We start from the raw sequence: 12699 nt of genomic DNA, 5'->3' as shown, positions 1-12699 counted from the left end.
GGGGCCTGGTGGAGGCTGCCCCTGGATGGTGGGGGGTGGGGGTGATAGGGGACATGAGTGGGGGCCTGGTGGAGGCTGCCCCTGGATGGTGGGGGGTGGGGGTGATAGGGGACATGAGTGGGGGCCTGGTGGAGGCTGCCCCTGGATGGTGGGGGGTGGGGGTGATAGGGGACATGAGTGGGGGCCTGGTGGAGGCTGCCCCTGCACTGCTGGGGGGTGGGGGTGGTGGGAGACATGAGTGGGGGCCTGGTGGAGGGTGCCCATGGTGGCAGGGGGGTGGGGGTGGTGGGAGACATGAGTGGGGGCCTGGTGGAGGCTGCCCCTGCACTGCTGGGGGGTGGGGGTGGTGGGTGACATGAGTGGGGGCCTGGTGGAGGCTGCCCCTGGATGGTGGGGGATGGGGGTGATAGGGGACATGAGTGGGGGCCTGGCGGAGGCTGCCCCTGCACTGCTGGGGGGTGGCGGTGGTGGGAGACATGAGTGGGGGCCTGGTGGAGGGTGCCCCTGCACTGCTGGGGGGTGGGGGTGGTGGGAGACATGAGTGGGGGCCTGGTGGAGGGTGCCCCTGGATGGTGGGGGGTGGGGGTGGTGGGAGACATGAGTGGGGGCCTGGTGGAGGCTGCCCCTGGATGGTGGGGGGTGGGGGTGATAGGGGACATGAGTGGGGGCCTGGTGGAGGCTGCCCCTGCACTGCTGGGGGGTGGGGGTGGTGGGAGACATGAGTGGGGACCTGGTGGAGGCTGCCCCTGGATGGTGGGGGGTGGGGGTGATAGGGGACATGAGTGGGGGCCTGGTGGAGGCTGCCCCTGCACTGCTGGGGGGTGGGGGTGGTGGGAGACATGAGTGGGGGCCTGGTGGAGGGTGCCCCTGCACTGCTGGGGGGTGGGGGTGGTGGGAGACATGAGTGGGGGCCTGGTGGAGGGTGCCCCTGGATGGTGGGGGGTGGGGGTGGTGGGAGACATGAGTGGGGGCCTGGTGGAGGCTGCCCCTGGATGGTGGGGGGTGGGGGTGATAGGGGACATGAGTGGGGGCCTGGTGGAGGCTGCCCCTGCACTGCTGGGGGGTGGGGGTGGTAGGAGACATGAGTGGGGGCCTGGTGGAGGGTGCCCCTGCACTGCTGGGGGATGGGGGTGGTGGGAGACATGCGTGGGGGCCTGGTGGAGGGTGCCCCTGGATGGTGGGGGGTGGGGGTGGTGGGAGACATGAGTGGGGGCCTGGTGGAGGCTGCCCCTGGATGGTGGGGGGTGGGGGTGATAGGGGACATGAGTGGGGGCCTGGTGGAGGCTGCCCCTGGATGGTGGGGGATGGGGGTGATAGGGGACATGAGTGGGGGCCTGGTGGAGGCTGCCCCTGGATGGTGGGGGTGGTGGGAGACATGAGTGGGGGCCTGGTGGAGGCTGCCCCTGGATGGTGGGGGGTGGGGGTGATAGGGGACATGAGTGGGGGCCTGGTGGAGGCTGCCCCTGCACTGCTGGGGGGTGGGGGTGGTGGGAGACATGAGTGGGGGCCTGGTGGAGGGTGCCCCTGCACTGCTGGGGGGTGGGGGTGGTGGGAGACATGAGTGGGGGCCTGGTGGAGGGTGCCCCTGGATGGTGGGGGGTGGGGTGGTGGGAGACATGAGTGGGGGCCTGGTGGAGGCTGCCCCTGGATGGTGGGGGGTGGGGGTGATAGGGGACATGAGTGGGGGCCTGGTGGAGGCTGCCCCTGCACTGCTGGGGGGTGGGGGTGGTGGGAGACATGAGTGGGGGCCTGGTGGAGGGTGCCCCTGCACTGCTGGGGGGTGGGGGTGGTGGGAGACATGAGTGGGGGCCTGGTGGAGGGTGCCCCTGGATGGTGGGGGGTGGGGGTGGTGGGAGACATGAGTGGGGGCCTGGTGGAGGCTGCCCCTGGATGGTGGGGGGTGGGGGTGATAGGGGACATGAGTGGGGGCCTGGTGGAGGCTGCCCCTGGATGGTGGGGGGTGGGGGTGATAGGGGACATGAGTGGGGGCCTGGTGGAGGCTGCCCCTGCACTGCTGGGGGGTGGGGGTGGTGGGAGACATGAGTGGGGGCCTGGTGGAGGCTGCCCCTGGATGGTGGGGGGTGGGGGTGATAGGGGACATGAGTGGGGGCCTGGTGGAGGCTGCCCCTGCACTGCTGGGGGGTGGGGGTGGTGGGAGACATGAGTGGGGGCCAGGTGGAGGGTGCCCCTGCACTACTGGGGGGTGGGGGTGGTGGGAGACATGAGTGGGGGCCTGGTGGAGGGTGCCCCTGGATGGTGGGGGTGGGGGTGGTGGGAGACATGAGTGGGGGCCTGGTGGAGGCTGCCCCTGGATGGTGGGGGGTGGGGGTGATAGGGGACATGAGTGGGGGCCTGGTGGAGGCTGCCCCTGGATGGTGGGGGGTGGGGGTGATAGGGGACATGAGTGGGGGCCTGGTGGAGGCTGCCCCTGCACTGCTGGGGGGTGGGGGTGGTGGGAGACATGAGTGGGGGCCTGGTGGAGGGTGCCCATGGTGGCAGGGGGGTGGGGGTGGTGGGAGACATGAGTGGGGGCCTGGTGGAGGCTGCCCCTGCACTGCTGGGGGGTGGGGGGGGGTGGGAGACATGAGTGGGGGCCTGGTGGAGGCTGCCCCTGGATGGTGGGGGGTGGGGGTGATAGGGGACATGAGTGGGGGCCTGGTGGAGGCTGCCCCTGCACTGCTGGGGGGTGGGGGTGGTGGGAGACATGAGTGGGGGCCTGGTGGAGGGTGCCCCTGGTGGCTGGGGGGTGGGGGTGGTGGGAGACATGAGTGGGGGCCTGGTGGAGGGTGCCCCTGGATGGTGGGGGGTGGGGGTGGTGGGAGACATGAGTGGGGGCCTGGTGGAGGCTGCCCCTGGATGGTGGGGGGTGGGGGTGATAGGGGACATGAGTGGGGGCCTGGTGGAGGCTGCCCCTGCACTGCTGGGGGGTGGGGGTGGTGGGAGACATGAGTGGGGGCCTGGTGGAGGGTGCCCATGATGGCGGGGTGTGGGGGTGATAGGGGACATGAGTGGGGGCCTGGTGGAGGCTGCCCCTGGATGGTGGGGGGTGGGGGTGATAGGGGACATGAGTGGGGGCCTGGTGGAGGCTGCCCCTGCATTGCTGGGGGGTGGGGTGGTGGGAGACATGAGTGGGGGCCTGGTGGAGGGTGCCCCTGGTGGCAGGGGGGTGGGGGTGATAGGGGACATGAGTGGGGGCCTGGTGGAGGCTGCCCCTGAATGGTGGGGGGTGGGGGTGATAGGGGACATGAGTGGGGGCCTGGTGGAGGCTGCCCCTGCACTGCTGGGGGGTGGGGGTGGTGGGAGACATGAGTGGGGGCCTGGTGGAGGCTGCCCCTGGATGGTGGGGGGTGGGGGTGATAGGGGACATGAGTGGGGGCCTGGTGGAGGCTGCCCCTGCACTGCTGGGGGGTGGGGGTGGTGGGAGACATGAGTGGGGGCCTGGTGGAGGGTGCCCCTGGTGGCTGGGGGGTGGGGGTGGTGGGAGACATGAGTGGGGGCCTGGTGGAGGGTGCCCCTGGATGGTGGGGGGTGGGGGTGGTGGGAGACATGAGTGGGGGCCTGGTGGAGGCTGCCCCTGGATGGTGGGGGGTGGGGGTGATAGGGGACATGAGTGGGGGCCTGGTGGAGGCTGCCCCTGGATGGTGGGGGGTGGGGGTGATAGGGGACATGAGTGGGGGCCTGGTGGAGGCTGCCCCTGCACTGCTGGGGGGTGGGGGTGGTGGGAGACATGAGTGGGGGCCTGGTGGAGGGTGCCCATGGTGGCAGGGGGGTGGGGGTGGTGGGAGACATGAGTGGGGGCCTGGTGGAGGCTGCCCCTGCACTGCTGGGGGGTGGGGGGGTGGGAGACATGAGTGGGGGCCTGGTGGAGGCTGCCCCTGGATGGTGGGGGGTGGGGGTGATAGGGGACATGAGTGGGGGCCTGGTGGAGGCTGCCCCTGCACTGCTGGGGGGTGGGGGTGGTGGGAGACATGAGTGGGGGCCTGGTGGAGGGTGCCCCTGGTGGCTGGGGGGTGGGGGTGGTGGGAGACATGAGTGGGGGCCTGGTGGAGGGTGCCCCTGGATGGTGGGGGGTGGGGGTGGTGGGAGACATGAGTGGGGGCCTGGTGGAGGCTGCCCCTGGATGGTGGGGGGTAGGGGTGATAGGGGACATGAGTGGGGGCCTGGTGGAGGCTGCCCCTGCACTGCTGGGGGGTGGGGGTGGTGGGAGACATGAGTGGGGGCCTGGTGGAGGGTGCCCCTGATGGCGGGGTGTGGGGGTGATAGGGGACATGAGTGGGGGCCTGGTGGAGGCTGCCCCTGGATGGTGGGGGGTGGGGGTGATAGGGGACATGAGTGGGGGCCTGGTGGAGGCTGCCCCTGCATTGCTGGGGGGTGGGGTGGTGGGAGACATGAGTGGGGGCCTGGTGGAGGGTTCCCCTGGTGGCAGGGGGGTGGGGGTGATAGGGGACATGAGTGGGGGCCTGGTGGAGGCTGCCCCTGAATGGTGGGGGGTGGGGGTGATAGGGGACATGAGTGGGGGCCTGGTGGAGGCTGCCCCTGCACTGCTGGGGGGTGGGGGTGGTGGGAGACATGAGTGGGGGCCTGGTGGAGGCTGCCCCTGGATGGTGGGGGGTGGGGGTGATAGGGGACATGAGTGGGGGCCTGGTGGAGGCTGCCCCTGCACTGCTGGGGGGTGGGGGTGGTGGGAGACATGAGTGGGGGCCTGGTGGAGGGTGCCCCTGCACTGCTGGGGGGTGGGGGTGGTGGGAGACATGAGTGGGGGCCTGGTGGAGGGTGCCCCTGGATGGTGGGGGGTGGGGGTGGTGGGAGACATGAGTGGGGGCCTGGTGGAGGCTGCCCGTGGATGGTGGGGGGTGGGGGTGATAGGGGACATGAGTGGGGGCCTGGTGGAGGCTGCCCCTGCACTGCTGGGGGGTGGGGGTGGTGGGAGACATGAGTGGGGGCCTGGTGGAGGGTGCCCCTGCACTGCTGGGGGTGGGGGTGGTGGGAGACATGAGTGGGGGCCTGGTGGAGGGTGCCCCTGGATGTTGGGGGGTGGGAGACATGAGTGGGGGCCTGGTGGAGGCTGCCCCTGGATGGTGGGGGGTGGGGGTGATAGGGGACATGAGTGGGGGCCTGGTGGAGGCTGCCCCTGGATGGTGGGGGGTGGGGGTGATAGGGGACATGAGTGGGGGCCTGGTGGAGGCTGCCCCTGCACTGCTGGGGGGTGGGGGTGGTGGGAGACATGAGTGGGGGCCTGGTGGAGGGTGCCCATCGTGGCAGGGGGGTGGGGGTGGTGGGAGACATGAGTGGGGGCCTGGTGAAGGCTGCCCCTGCACTGCTGGGGGGTGGGGGTGGTGGGAGACATGAGTGGGGGCCTGGTGGAGGCTGCCCCTGGATGGTGGGGGGTGGGGGTGATAGGGGACATGAGTGGGGGCCTGGTGGAGGCTGCCCCTGCACTGCTGGGGGGTGGGGGTGGTGGGAGACATGAGTGGGGGCCTGGTGGAGGGTGCCCCTGCACTGCTGGGGGGTGGGGGTGGTGGGAGACATGAGTGGGGGCCTGGTGGAGGGTGCCCCTGGATGGTGGGGGGTGGGGGTGGTGGGAGACATGAGTGGGGGCCTGGTGGAGGCTGCCCCTGGATGGTGGGGGGTGGGGGTGATAGGGGACATGAGTGGGGGCCTGGTGGAGGCTGCCCCTGCACTGCTGGGGGGTGGGGGTGGTGGGAGACATGAGTGGTTTTTCACCCAGTCTCATGTACGATTGTTGGGAGTGGAGAGTGTGTGGACCTAGGTAGTAAATATAGCTGGGATATGTGGTCCTTATTTGTTTGGTCATTCATCATGGCCTGTGAAATCTTTATTTTGGATTTATTCATACAGGTCATTTATGTTACTGCTAACTTTGAGGACCCGGTGGTGACACTCCTAGATTCTTCTGGTTGGGACCTGGAGGACACTTTATCACTTTGGTCATTAGAGATACCACTCTCCCCACCCCTCCATTTTCACAATACAAATACAAACCTTAGCTGAATTTTCAGGAAGCCCTTGTGCTTCCCTTATATGTTTTTCCAGCCAGACCTTACATGTGGTAAGGCTACTAGCAGCAATGCTGGTTGAGTAATGTTAGGCTGCTTAGTTAACAAAATGTCCCTTTCTTTCCAATGCTCCCAAACTATTATTTAGGGCAGTGATGATCGAGTTCAAGAGGGAAGACATATATGTGTGATAGTATATGCTTTGTGTATATCTGATGCATGCACATTAACAATACAGGAGGCAGTAGTTTGTCCCTTATGAGCAACACAAAATGGTTAAAATATTTCCTTACCTGAAGGTTCTTCTTTTTTTTAAAGAAAATGGAAATTACACATTGGTCTCAATCCCATAATTCAGACCTCTTACAAAGGTTCCATCAGATTTTGACCACGGCCCAGTGTGTTGACTCGTGGGGACTCGTCCCTGCTGAATATTAAATGAAAGGCTGATGGATAATGGGATTTGTTGCAAATAGGTGTGAGATAGTTGTTTTTTTATTTGATCAAACTTTGTCAAATCACCCAAGAACTGCACAAATCAACAACATACTTTGGGCAAACATTTTCTTTTTTAAATGCGATTAGCTAAATATTAGTCAGTAGCCCTCTTGATTTTGTAACCACCTAGGCCAAAACACTCTAAAGTCTGGATGGCTGTATCCCCCATGTATCCAAGCCTGTCTCTACATTTTGAGGGACAGTCCTGACTTCTACTCTGCTCATATGAATGTGATGATAATTTAATCAAGTTGATCACCATATTTTGAATGACGTAGCCAATCTACATAGCAGTATTGAAACAAACACCATGCTTATGCAATTAAAACTTCCCAAAATAGATAAATGGAGGCATTGATTATAGTGCCCCATCTATCTCTTTTAGAAGCCAGGGGAAATATACATCTAACTTCCTCGACATATTCTGAGGAACAGAAACTTGAAAATACTGTATTTCTCTTCATTGAGGGACCAATTACAGTCTTTTCTTGTTAGACCTTATACACTGAGATGGATCCAACTTCATTACGTTTTGCACAAATCATTCGTAAATTATGCACCAGATCAGATGTAATTACCACTAAGTTGTCTGCATAAAGAATTATTTTATGGGATGTTATGTTGAATTTATATTATGGTATCTGAGACAGACCAAGATCCCATATAGAGGACACACAACCATAGAGCTAAAGTACACCCCTGTCTTGTTCCCTGTTGTGTATGCACTTCCTGGCAATCAGGATCATTCGCAATGACTCTGGTTCTAAAATGTTATGTAGGGTCTTTAAATATATGTTTTTTACCTTTAAGCCTTATGATCTCCAATGAGCATAAAATACATTTCAAGACTATACTGCTGAAAGCCTTCCCGACATTAGCCAATATTGCCACCAGTGGAAAAACCTTTGACTATCTCGTGATCCACATCAGACACAATACCAAGTATATGCTTACTCATAGTTCATCCTTTGACAAGCACTATCTAATCGGGAATGACAGGGTATAGAATCCAAGCTATCAAGCAATTGACAGATATGTTGGGGAAATCCTTCCTGTCTCTAGCTAACTGGTCCATCTAAGGTTCAGCAGCATGGATACTTTCCTGTTTTTAGGAAGACAGGAATGGGGGATTTCTGCCATGATGTGTACGTCAATCCCTCTTGTATCAGTTTGTTGAATAAATTAGATAACAATCCTTGAAGCTCTTTTTGTAAGGCCTTGTATAATTCTGTCAGAATAATAAAAACAAGTGCATCATCATTTTATTTAGGGATGCACACAGGTCCCTCCACAACATCTGCATCTGTTGTTTACAAGATTGAAATCTCAACCAGGTCTGGAGTAATCATAAGAACATGTTAACAATTTAATCAGGGATGGCTCCATCATAGATATTCACTGGTTTGAACAATTCTTGTTGGTAAACATTGAATACCCACTTTAAAATCTACGATAACTTTCCCAAATTTTAGAGCATGTGAAAATTCAGGACTATCTCCAGAATAAGATGTGATTTGTCCCTTGTGACAAAATCCCATGATATATACTTGGGTAGGGGCCCAGGGAGAAATTGTGTCTGTGATTCCTCAATTGCTAAGTGCTGTAGGCCCAGGAAAAGTAAATGAAATGTTACCATGTTTGGCCAGTCCATCCTAATAGTGTTAGGTTTCAGTAGTTAAATAAGCACAGGGATCTATCATAAAACTTTGTAGAGTTCCTCACCAAGATCAAACGTTTGTGTCCCACTCAGCTGAGAAATCAGTTATTTGTAAAACTCATACATCACTGTAAAGGCAACCCCATTTGATGGTCGAGCAAAATTAAATTACTCAAGAGAAACATGTTGGGAACCCCCTGGACCACTGCAAAAGAAGCCCTGTGAACCATAGAGCACAAGCAGGTTAACTTGGCTTGAACATGGACTGTCTCATTATGCTGCTCTTCACAGCACTGTGGTTTGAGAATTAGTTTAACCAGAGCACAGTCAAGCCTGTTCCACTATAAGAATAATGAGAGGTTTGAAAATTGTTTGGTTCACCAAGGAGATTATAGGCAGGCTACGAAGGAGCAGGTGTTAATGGAAAGTTAGGTGAGTGTAGTGGCTGTAAGTGGGTGAAAAAGAGTAGATTATCCGCAGGTAAGGCGTAGAACAACAGAATGAGCAGAGTAGCTGAATGGTTAGGAGTGGTAAGGAAAAGAGAGAGGGTCCAAGGTGAACAAAGAAGGCACAACCAAGAACAACTTGTGGTGGCTTGAACGCTAAAGAGAAGGAGAATTAGCTTCAGTACACAAGAGAGTTGAGGGGAGGAGAGGAAGAGTCTAGGAGAACAAGTTCAAGGATAGGAGCAGAATGTTTCTTGACATTGAAGAGAAACATGGCAGAGAAATCCCAAAGGCGGGGAAGGATGATAATGGACAGATTAACAAGATGATGACTAAGTCAGGGGACAAAGGTCAATCAGGTTGGTTGAGGCCCAAATTCTAGGACAGACTCTGGCAGGGTCTGCATCCATTATCAGGGGGTTCGGCCCAGACAAGCCTCAGGCCCAGAATGATCTTTGCAAATACCAGACAATCCCAATGTCTACAGTCTGACCAGGTGACCCAGATCACAAAGGTTTGTGGTCCCATTTATACAGCAAATGGGTGGCAACAATGAAGGCCTCCTGCAATGGCATGCATGCTTTAAATCTGTGGTCTGGGGGAATGTGAAGAGTAATGCCAGTGCCTTAAATTAAGTGAAACCCGTCCCCCATCATGTTATGTTTTTTAAATGTCACCTGAGTATAAAGCCTATGCCCATATTTGCATCAACAACCTGCCGTGCCAAGAGATACACCTCACCGATGATGCTAAATGAGTCCAAAACATGCTTCAGGTTGCGTGGTCTTATGCAAAAGGAATGTGACCTAGCAGTCCAAACTGAACTGCCACTTTTGGGTTGGAAACAAGCCTGATTTGCACATGTTATTTCCCTTTCTGTAATGGCCTGGCATGCTAAAGAGTGGTTTTCTTGAGGGTTGTCAAGAACAATGCCAGTGGTTTAAAATACTTGAAAACCTTCACAACACCACTTTTTTGTTTTTCAAATGTCCCCACAAGTGGAACAGGAATGCCCACATGTGACTGCCAAGCCTGCTGTGAGTAGACCAAAGCCAGACATCACTGATGTTGCTTAATATTGCCCAAAATGCCTGAGGCTGCTATTGGTCTTGTGCAGAAAGGATGTGACATAGTTCTTCGAGCCGGGCTGCAATGTTTGGGGTGGGACTAAACCTTAATTGCATATGGTCATTTCCCTTCTGTACTTCTGTAATGGTATGGATGACAGAAAATCAGTGGCCTGGAGGGATGTCACTAACCATTCCAGTTGTTTAGAATAATTCAAATCCTTTCAGCTCCCCTTTTTCCATCTTGCAAATGTATCCTTAAGTCAGAGGTCTTCAAACGGCGTGGGTGCGCCCCCGCAGGTGGGCGCGGCCACATCCGTTGGGGGTGAGATTGGAGGAAATGGGCAGGGGCGGCTCACATGGTCCAGTGGAGCAGGAATCTGTTTCAGGCACCAATGAAAAAGTGGCCCGCAGTTGCAAATGGATATTCATTCCTTTAGTCACAGAATAGTACCCAAGGTGGTGTTTTTTGTTAAAATGTAAGCAAATTGTGATATTTAAAGAACATGTATTCAGCAACAATGGTCAAAATCACTAGCTGATTGTGAAGTAACTCATCAAATTGTCCCACATTGTCCAGAAAAGTTGCCTATTTTGACTGGTTCACACTAGCATTTTGCATTTTTGGTACAGGCATTGCCCTTTTGCCCTATAGGCCAGTCAGAGCCTGGATGCTTATCCATAATGGTGAGGGGTTGTCCACCCAGTGATCCCCTCACCCATTATGGAGGAGCCAAGGAGCCAGCCCAGTAAAACACTGAGCACTCCCTCAGCTGCTTTTTCCAGCTGAGGGAGTGTTCCTGGGCTGGCTTGACAGTTCAGTTCCCCAGCCGCAGATGATCACTGAGCCATGCAAGGCTGTGGGCGTTTTGCTTCGCCAGCCTTGTATAGCTTATTGGAAATGTTGGCTGGGGCACTGCATGTCTGTATGTGCGAGGGGGAGCTCTGTGCCTCCTCGAACATACGGACAGAGCAGCCTGGAGCGGGGCGTTTCAGCACCCATGCACAGGCCCCTGCAGAAGCTACGTACATGTTCATTTATTTTTATTTAAATATGTGTAAGGATGCATGTATGCTTGTGTTATGATTGAGTGTATGGTGATGGGTGCTTGTGTGAATCATTGGCTCGGGAGAATCGCTCAGGTACAACGTGCTCGCTTTCGAAGCAAGACGACACAGATCAACACAGGTTCATTCCCTGGGTCTGCACATTATAAATAACATATATCATATCATATCATATCATATCATATCATAGATGTGCAGTCATAAATACCATGCTGTCCCTCTTAGCACCCCATCGCCTTGCATACACACATAATCATGTTGATTGTGTTAGGACCAGTGGGGACAAAGGGACAGGGATGGTATCTTTAAAAAAATGTCATACCTGCCCCCATGCACCCCCAGCACCAATTGCAAACTGTTTGGCTTTTAAGCATTTTTTTTTTAAAGTATGCTCTACAATGGAAACTTTTAACCCATTATTTTAAAAAAGTCGGACCTGGCGGGCTGAGCGAGACCCGCGAGCACAACTCGTAGTATGGCGGTATAGTAGCAACGGTGCGGGAAGCGATACCGGCGCTTTTGCTACCTTACCGTCATACTTATGATGAGGCCCATTGACTTTGAGTTAGCTCTTGATCTCCAGGCACCACACCCATAACACCTGCCTTTGCATAACAAAGGGGATGCCTGCCTTTCTGGGAGATGAATCTTGCTTGGCCTGCCAACTCCCCCTCATTCATTTATTTTTCTTCATTGGATATTTGTAAGGCACCTATACAACAAAGGTGTTTCAAGGTGCCACAATACACAAAATGGGGGAACTAGGGAGAAAGATAACAATAACGGTCCTACTAGGCCTTTTGACATTCGGATCGTGCAAGTGCAGTAACAAGAAGTTCGCGGGGTGGGGAGGAGTGCCGGTCTGCGCTAATGCGAATTGCTAGGGTGGGAAGGGAAGTGCAGGGTAAAGTGTGGGGAGTGGCAGTGACTTTCCTTTATATTTCATATAAAGGAAATTCAATGCTAACGGTCCTTACAAAGAGATACAATAACAAGTGGTTGTATTAATCAGGCCAGAATATACATGTTTGCCTATTCGTGGAAAGAGCATGCTATGCCCTTTACACACCATCTCAGCTGATGCATGCACCCATGGATTCACTGGCTCCAATATCTGTGCCAGCCCTCAGGTTCGCCATCACCATGTTGTTGATGACATCTTCTTGGGTCTGGAATAGCATAACCTCTGCATCTGCATTGTATCTAATGTCAAGAAACCATGACGGCCACAATGTCTGGCGTATCCTGAAGAGCTCTGCAGGAAAGTTCCGTAAGTGGTCAATTCTGCTGGCTAAATGAACACAACTTATTGTCCTTAAGAAAGTGCTTTTGTAACCCTGTTGACAGTAATGCCACGCACATACAGTTCAATGTGTGACTCAAGTAAGCCCTGTGTGACTGATGTGAATCTCCATGCTTAAGGATTAGCTCCTGCCTGTGTATCTCGTTTATCAATTCGGTTGTGAAGAGGTGCCTTATTTCTTGGTAGAGACACCAACGTCCACTCGCTCCCTCCAGTTATGTAATGCTTACTTCTGGTTAATATCTTCACAGATTCCTGTCAGAATACATCTATAGGAAAGGAAAACATGCTTGTTTGGGAAGTAAGATATCTGTGCTTTTCTGCCTTTCACCACACACACACACACACACACACACACACACACACACACACACACACACACACACACACACACACACACACACACACACACACACACACACACACACACACACACACACACACACACACACACACACACACACACACACACACACACACACACACACACACACACACACACACACACACACACACACACACACACACACACACACACACACACACACACACACACACACACACACACACACACACACACACACACACACACACACACACACACACACACACACACACACACACACACACACACACACACACA

The sequence above is a fragment of the Ambystoma mexicanum genome, chromosome 4q, assembly GCF_040938575.1.
Source record: "Ambystoma mexicanum isolate Mex_15411 chromosome 4q, UKY_AmexF1_1, whole genome shotgun sequence".
Taxonomy (NCBI): domain Eukaryota; kingdom Metazoa; phylum Chordata; class Amphibia; order Caudata; family Ambystomatidae; genus Ambystoma; species Ambystoma mexicanum.
This window is presented reverse-complemented; position numbering follows the sequence as displayed.